We start from the raw sequence: 9,311 nt of genomic DNA on the forward strand, positions 1-9,311 counted from the left end.
TTAAAGCATGGCACGAAGCACAAATGGGTTATTTGAGCATTTTGACTGCAGTCAGACTGCAAAGTTAACTCACACCATAAACCGCTTCTTATTGTTTACAACCAGCAGCCCCTCATAAAATTGTAAAACCCTTCAGTGTAGCAGGACTGTGACTGCACAAAAGCTACAGAGATGAATCCTAGGATGTAGCAAAATAGAAATCTCTGCCTCTGTGGAGGAGCTGTAACTGTTGTGACCCCATGGTTGAATACTTAATGGGAGTCTATCTGTATCCCAGCCATCCTATCTCTCAATCCCCTCTCTCAGTGCCCAGCCTCCCCCTTACTGCAAAAGAATATGCCATATTTCTCTAGCACAATCCCATGATAACTCCCTCTTATTGGTTTTACTATAGACACAGCAGGAGCAGGGCTATAATGCTACGCTAGCTGAATGCTAACGATGCTGGGGCATCTTATTGTGGCTTTATGCAGCAACCGAGGGCCTCTCTCGCTGTATTTATAGCTCTGCTGGGATTTCTTCCCTCTCCCCTCCCTCCCTGCTTCCTTCTTCTCTGCTTCTTTTCAGTTTCACCTGTCAGCATCTCTATCGTTTCCCTCAGCATCCTTTACTCCACATGCTACTTCTCTCTTTTCACTTTCTCTACACAAACCTGCTCTCAATCTCCCGTGATGCTGGCTCTCTCCAGCCTTCCATCATTATTTAATGCAGCATTTTAGCAATATCAGTCCAGATTATTGTAATAGTTTTGTCACATCATGATGATCATATGTGCTTGCACACATTTCGTGTGTGTGTGATAGAAGCACATGAGAAAGTGTTGTATAGGAGAGATTTGCACTGGTATTTAGTTTGAGGAGCTGAAATTGGATTATTTGGAAAATAGTTTTACGTGCTGTCATGACTCTGCTGTAAAGAATTTGGAACCAAGTTATTGGAGTTATTATGCAGACCTGTTTGGTGCGTTATTTCTATATAGATCCCCAAAATGCCCGCATATTATGTCATGCATCCTTTAATACTGTTGACACTTTGAGCACACCAGCTTTGCACTAAACTATTTGCGTTGTGTATGGCATATTGGCCTTGGTGTGTTGTTGCTGGTATGATGCGTTTCAAATAGAGGGGCATAATTGTTTTTCACCTAGAGCGGCAGAAGTGCATGTGCCGGTCCTGGTCACATGCCCGTACAGCTGCGTCCTCCCTCTGTGTCTCTCTCTGCATTAGCATTAACTGAATCCACCGCCGTGATGTGTGGTCGTCCGTTGTTACTCCTTTTGCATTGATTTCTATGTGACATAGTGCGGTGAGGCTAATAGCTCCTGACCAAAAGCTGCTCACATTCACTCTGTCTCTCTACAGGCCCTCTCAACTGCAGCCGATGGAAATACAGTGCTCTTGGAGGTGTAAAAATAGTGTCAAATCCTAACAAAGGCAATTCTAGAACGAGAGATAGGAGAAAGGTAGAGAGGGGGTTGCACGCTGTTGGAAAAAGAAAGGAAATTCAGGGTGCCACAGTCTGCATATAAATATTCCATTAACTTCAGCCGGCTCCATAGCGGCATGGCAGGGCGGTTATGCATTCAGTGCCTGGAATTTGAAATGAAATTATGGTGGAGGTGGAGAGGGAGGTAGTGGTGGTGAAATAGCCGTTTCCTTTCTTCCAATTTTCTCCTCTTCCCTCTTTCGCCCCTTCGCCTTATCACGGGTGACACTAATCCAATTTCAGCTCTGCTTGTGACAGCTCTAACGTGGTTTTGTGTACCTATTCCACCCCCCATGTGCACTCACATCCACAACACACAAGTGGCACACACATACTCCGAAAGTTCAGACATATACAGAATGTACACACGTACGCCCACGCATGTTCATTTGTCCAAACGTGCATGGTACAGTTCGCACACATGCAAAACTTAACACATCCATCCATGACTGCATACAATACACAGACTAATAACATAAACAATCTTCCTGTCTGTTATTTTCCAACACCAGCCGACAAATAATACATTAGCTCTATGATGATGCTCTGTGAGTTTACAGTCAAACCTCATCTGATAACAAATTCAGTAGATCTGCTCAGCACTGAGGGGATCCAGATAATAAGAAGTACAAAACCTAAAAGGTCAGTTCAGCCAAAAAAAAAAAAAACTAATCCAAGTTACTCCTAACTGTATGCAGCCATGCAGATACTTCGGGTTTTCTTTGCTCATGTTTCGATATCTTCACAGCTCAGACTTCAGCTGGTTCCCCAACCCCAATAAAATGGAGACTTTTAAAACTCTGCAGCAACGTATCTTTCCAGAAACAGTGACTCAGTTCCTATAATCTACAGACTTCATGCCATTTGTCAGTGCTGAACCTTTCAGTCTCATAACCTCAGTTAAGAAAAAAAACTGAAACCCTATTATTGTACTGTGATAATTATAAACTCATGGTTTACTTACAGCTGAAAGCTTTGGGAATAGATTAGTAAGTGAACCTCATGTGCTGGGCTAAAAATTCGAAACTTGTGTTCCCAAGGTCAAGAATGAACCTCCATGCTCCCATTATTATAGTACTGTAGTGTAGTATGAAGTATTATTATACCATAGTTACGTTGTTGTTGTTTTTTAACTTTCCCACTATGAATGTGTTTGTGTACCTTCAGTATCTGTCAATCTGCCTTATTACTAACAATTTATTTAGTGAAAAACCTAAAAATCTGATATTTTTAGCTTAAGATGACCAGACTTCTGGAGTAAATCTAATTCTAACTAATTTCTTGAATTTCGCTGTGTTTCTGTTGTGTATATTGGTGAAGAGGGCAGTATCAGTGGTGATAAGACCACATATGAGTCTGTCCTTTTATTCCTAACACAACACATGGATATATTGCACTCAGTCTCTTGGGGCAATTGTTGGTGGAGAAATTAGTCTCTGTGTGCCTTCTGTGATGGATTTCTCCCTGTTTGATTATTGAATGTCGGTGCAGAATTGTGAGATTAGTAATAAACCCTTGGCTCTTTGATTCTGAGTGACTCACACCAAAGCCTGACATTTGCCACTGATATTTTAGAAATTCTACTGTGGCAGCTGGAAATGAGAAAAATACACCACCAAAGAACAAAACTGGCCAGAAATGGAAGGTACAACCAAAATTGTTCTTTAAAGGTACAATACAAATGTGAACCAGGCCTCATGATCAAAATTCAAAACACAGCATTGGAGACTCTCTCTCAAATTGAGTGGTTTTAATCTTGCTTTTACATCAGAAGCGTTGCAACAAAGTAAAACAGGCCAATATTTTTAACTATGATATGTTGAAAAAGACCAAAATGCTTATATTTCATGTGCAATGCACACTCTCGTGACTGTCCTCACATGCGAAATTATCTAAAACCTCTAATGTTCAATGCCTAGACCTATGTTCAAGTTAACCTGACAAGGACCTCTAGTGACTGTGTGAATTGTGACTCTTGTTTGTCAGTGACAAAGGCATAAATAGCGTGACATTGTTAGAGCCGCTAAACCTTGTTGGGAGGAAGTCAGAGTGGATAGATTAGTCAACAAAGCATGTGACTTGGGCATGGGAGACAGCAATTCATTTCCCGTTTCCTATTATTTTATTAATTGTTTTTATCCCTCTTATCGATTGTATTTGTTTTTATTTTGTTGTCTTGAAATATTTTATCCAGTTTTAAGTCCAGCTTTTATCTAACTCGATTTTTATTATTATTATAGCTTTTAATCTTTTTCTTTTAATCTATTTTTATTTCACTCAACTATGGTCTACCCTCATTATCTCTTATTGTTGTCATATGTGAAGCTCTTTGAACTGCACTAACCTGTATGAAAGGTGCTATACAAATAAAGTTTGAACAGTCATTGTTGTTTCGTTTTAACCCCCACCATAATCTTTCCCTAACCATACCAAATACTTTTTGTGCCTGAACCATAACCCAACGTTAATCATAACCATAGCAGTGGCAGAGAAAAATGCTTACATGATCCATTTTTGTAATGGTTATTTGTGACTTGTGTTACAAATGATGAACATATATTTTGCAGGGCAATGACAAACAATATATTTTGTCATTAAGTTTGGAAGAAAATGTATAACATATGCATGTTATTCACTTAGTCAAAACCTGACAGATTATGCCTTTAATATGGATTTCAGTGAATTTTTGAAACAATGCATTGATGTCTACCGGATAAGCAACGTTTTCATGTACTGTATCAAAAAAAATTAAAGTTGCAGCGAAAGCATTTTCTTTCCAACCACGGCATTAGTTAAATGTTTTTATTGCCGGAGTAACTCGAGGCTGCTAACAGATGCTGCAGCTCTGTGTTGATTTCACACCTTGATTGTCTTATTAGCAGGCAGGAGACATCGCATCACTGCAGTGGGTGAGGTGAGGACACGGAGGGCCGTTGCATAAGTGATAAATGAATTGTGGTAATGACTATCAGTACTTTATTCATTTGCTCCTTTTATCTGTTTTCTGTCCGTGGGTTTCGGCATTAACTGGCTTTTGTATGTAATTTACTGATCTGCCCACATTGATTTTTATGGTCCAAACAGCCCACACTGGACTGAATGAAACCAAAAACTAGATAATTGTGCCCATTGTTAGTAATACTGGCAACAATTCTGGTTTGATTTTAAAATGCTAAAATCAGGACGTGACTTCACATGTAATTTCATCAATGACAACCATTTGGCACCTTACATATGAGATTATTCATATGCATCAATTCACAACCTTGATTTGCAAATTCCCATCTTGTGGGCTCCAAAAGTAGCAACAGACCTAGTTCCAGTCATGGAAATATTTCTGCTTCTGTTAAGTGGCAGGCAAAGAGTATGTACCGAGACAGTCTCTGTGATGTGACACAAAGTTTTACATTTTGTTTTAGTAACTTGAACAAGTGCTGAAGGAAGCAGTTCTCCAGCGGCTTCTTCTCCCAATGTGTGATTTTACAGTGTCCACGCAACACAGGAAGCCGAAAAGACGACTACGAAAAGATGTTGATTCTCCTGCCTTATCTTCTCTTGTAGTTTGTTACTGCCACACGTGCACGCGCTTCCACATGCACACATAAATTGCCAATGTACACACACACCCAACCCTCATGCATGCACACGCACACTTCAGCACATGAGTGAACATCCCATTTCCCTGTCTGATTCCAGAGTTTCCTCTGGGAATCGTTCTTCAATTGTGATTTTATTCCCCCCCTCAGAGTAGGTTTTTGCGCAGTCGGGTAGCGATGTCTAAATGGGAGGCAAGGTCATGGAGTCTTTGTCAGGATGCTCCGGAGAGAACGCACAGAGAAAACAAATGGTGGTGAAACAAAAAGCCAACATCACCCTCCGCAGCAAGGGAGGTAATTGCATCAGAAAGTGGTAATTCAAAACAGGGTCGTGGCCAGGCTGTGGTAGCCCGGCTTGTGTGTGTGTGTGTGTGTGTGTGTGTGTGTGTGTGTGGTTGTGTAGTATATTGTTTCGAAAACACAAGTCTCCAATGGTGAAGCAGTTCAGTCAGCATTGTCTGTCGTAAATCATTCACACAATAATGCGGCAGTCTTGGAGATCATGGCTGAAGTATTGTTTACACTGAAATAATGGATGAACTTCACTCTCAGTTTTAACCACATTTGTCACAAACTGTCATCTAGCACAGCCTGAAACCCAAGAATTCTTACTAGTTGGTCGATGATGGTGGTAATGAAATTCTTCGTGGGTAATAATGGGATCCGCTTGGTCCTTAGCTGCTCTGTTATTATTTCCGAGATACTATCAGCAAAGTATTAGAACATCTAAATCTAATGTATTTCTTTATGGGGTTCCATAGTCTTGTTTTGTTGACAGAAAATAGCACTAATGGATTTTTTCTGATCCATCCAAAACTCAAAAGTAATTTTTTCTCCAAACAGATACAAACAAACCTTTACATACTCCAAAGCACCAAGTCATTCAGTTTTTATAGTTAAAGTTTGATTCAGAATAATGCTGCTCACATTATCTGTCAGTACATTTTGTGTTTAAAGAGTATATTAAGTCCTCAAATGTGGAAAAGTCACAATACGTGCCCCTGATTGGTCGACAGCTGCTCCTGTGACTGATGTAAACCTGCTGAGTGGAGACTGCCCAGTTCAAATATAGCAAACTGGCCTGAGCGAATGGATTTCGGGGGTTTTCCCAACCAAGCTGTCACAAATCAGGAGCTCAAAGGGAAATAGTCACATGAAATCACATCAGTTGGAGAAATACTGTGTCTTGTCTTTCTGAGCTCATGTTGTTGTATTGCTCTAGATACGAGACCAAACACAGATATGCAACATATCTAGATATTTCCTGTTCCCAAGTTTAGGGGAGAAACAATTTCAGTGATCTAAAGCATCAACCATAAATGTCAAATTTTGATGTTAGTCCCTCACAATAAAAGAGCAAGAACTTCTTTCACAATTTCTCAACAATGATACAGAGAGAAATCTATTGGAGAAAAGACGGTGTAGTCCCTCATTCGTCCAGGAGTGTTCTATCGTAGAAAAGGTTTCAGTCGTAGTCATCTGGACACTGTTTTCAGAATCAAGACGTTTCGGCTCCCATCCGGAAGTCATTCTCAATTGAGAAAAGGCAAAAAGACCAATTTCTCACTCACAGTAGACCAGCCCAACAACGCAGCCATAAGGCAGTTTGTGTTTTAAGAAATAGGAAACTCTTACTTTTCTTGGAAAGGTGTGCTATGTTACTGGAGTTATTGTTATCATAGCTCCCTCTACCCACAGCTAATGCAAATAAGTCTGGGCACTTTCTCTGTGGACAGTCAAAAGCAATTCTGGGAAATATAGGAAACAAATGTAGAAGTAGAGGTTGAGAGAAAGGGGTCTGCAAAGAAGTAAATCACACGCTTGATCAATATAAGAGAGTCAGAAGTGGGAATTGTCCTTAAATTCTGGCAGCCTGCAGCACAGGACAGGTCATCTGGCAGCCGATGAGTCCCAGTAGCACTCTTAAGCGTGATGAGCTGGTTAAACACCCCCTGCTGGATAAACCAGTGCAGTGCTCCTGTCTGAAAGCTCTTGAAGTGGTCTGAGTCTCTCTGAGCCCCCTGCAGACCCCCTCCTCAGCACAGTGGCTGGTGGTGTGAGGCCCAGCAGTGTGAGTGTGGACTGGATCCATAATCCTCTGTCTCTCAGAAGACTCTTCTGGAGAGCAGATGATACAAAAATTTGAACTTGACTCACACTGTCCCTCTGTAGCGGGATGTCTTTTTATCATTCATGACAGGGTGTATCAGCATCTGCTGGCAACTGTCATTTGGCAGCACATCTCTGCAGCAATGTCACTCTTATTTAAGAAGTTTGATGTTTAAGGGCAAAGGAGCTAATGATAGTAAGAGAAGGAAAAACATACAGTTTCTTGTTTGATTTGTTTCTATACCATTGCCACTAGGATATACTGTAGTTATGTGCTTTCATGGTATATGCATTTTGTGTATAGCAAGATTACGATTGATCTGACTTTCATTTCCATATGCTGTGGTGATTTTCCAGAAAAGCAATATGTCTTTGTATGTTTTCTTCTGGGCATGGTACAGACACTGAGATTAAAACTACTACTATAATGTTTTTATGTGATAGTAGCTAACTTGAATTATCAACAAGGTGACATTTGTCATCAAAATTCTGCATTAAAACCAGGTAGGCTGAAGCCTTTGAAGCAGTTTGTACAAATTTCACTGTCTGTGAATGATGGTTACCTGCATTCCATCAAAAATTAAATTGCTTTGAACTCTGACTCTGAAGACTGGGTGTGATATTGGTGCTTACGGTGCTCCAGCCATCCATGTCATCTGTCTGTGCAGAGGTCGGGTGGGGGTGGGGTGGGGTGGGGGCATTTGCATATGCTCTCTTTAAAGAAAGTAAGTCACTCCATGACTTAAATTCAGACAGATACTGTGCACAATGTTTTTGTGTATAACTCATCAAAATCTTGTGATACACTGTTGACTATAAAACAAGTATGTCAGCCAGCATGTTTTGCCCTTGTAATGTGTGGATTTGTTTGCATGCCAGTGTAGATGAGACGCTGCTGTGTGTTCTGCCAGTGTGCTCTATGTATCACTGTGCGTCTGGTTTTGGATGCTGCGAAGCCAGGTCTCTGCCAAGTGATTGGGTCTTAGCAGGAATCTCCACATAGGGGGTAAATGGATACAAGTTTGTTGGTCTCAGACGTTACACTCATTAATGCGATGCTGCTATAGTGCCAACATGCTGTCTGGGTACAGGCTCTATATAAAATGGGATGATAAATGATACATTTTGGGCATTTTGCACATGTATAGTAGATACTATATAGCATGCAATAACAAAGGCTAACATTTCCATTAATTCCTTGCATACAGTAGCTGTTGTGCATGCAAATTAAGCCCCATCATTTGGACTAAATCACACGGTACATGTGAGATTACACCAACATTTTGGGAACGAATGTCTGTGGTACAGTACTGGGAGTTACATCAGAAGATATACATCAGGTTAATCTCTCTTTGTTTAATAAAGAGCTACTTTGTCATAAGCCTTGCCTAGCTCATCATTAGCATAGCTAAGTAAAAATTCGGGAGGCAGATAGAAACAGCTAGCCTCTGCCAAAAATGAACAAAATGTGCTTTTCAATAGCAAATGTGTTTTATTTAAATGTTATATCTTAGCAAGCTGGTCACACATTCAAGAATCACCTGCTCAAATTTAGAAGTGTGAAAAAACAGCAACTTCACAATGAGGACACGATTGCTAGTACTATTCTAGGTACTATTTGTGACTCTAAACCCAACAGTTGTTTGTCAGTAAATAGCTGCAATGCGCAAGCTAATTGCTTCCTCTTGCTAGAGAATACTGAAGGTACAGGGCACCATGTAAACATGACAGCTTTGGAGTACTTGGAAGGGACCTTTTGACAGAGCCAAGCTAGCAGTTTCCCCCTGCTTCCAGGCTTTGTGCTAAGCTAGGCTAAACACGTCACCGAGCTACCTCCAAACTGAAAAATGAAAAGGATATTGAACCTCTCCTACCACTGCTGCTAAGCCAGAGAACAAGTATATTTCCCAAAATGTTGGAGTATTACTTTAATAACATGCTATGCTAGGCAGTTTGTATGAAACATTTCAGGTCAGTAGATTTCCTTGCAGTGAGCATTGTAATGAGTTTTGTTGCAATGGGAAAAGAATAGAGCAGACACAGGGGGGATGAGAGCCCTGAGCACTTTTTTCTCTGTGTGTAAAGAGAGGAAGAATGACTCATGTTCCCCACTGGCTGCT

This window comes from Siniperca chuatsi, linkage group LG9 (assembly GCF_020085105.1).
Source record: "Siniperca chuatsi isolate FFG_IHB_CAS linkage group LG9, ASM2008510v1, whole genome shotgun sequence".
NCBI lineage: Eukaryota > Metazoa > Chordata > Actinopteri > Centrarchiformes > Sinipercidae > Siniperca > Siniperca chuatsi.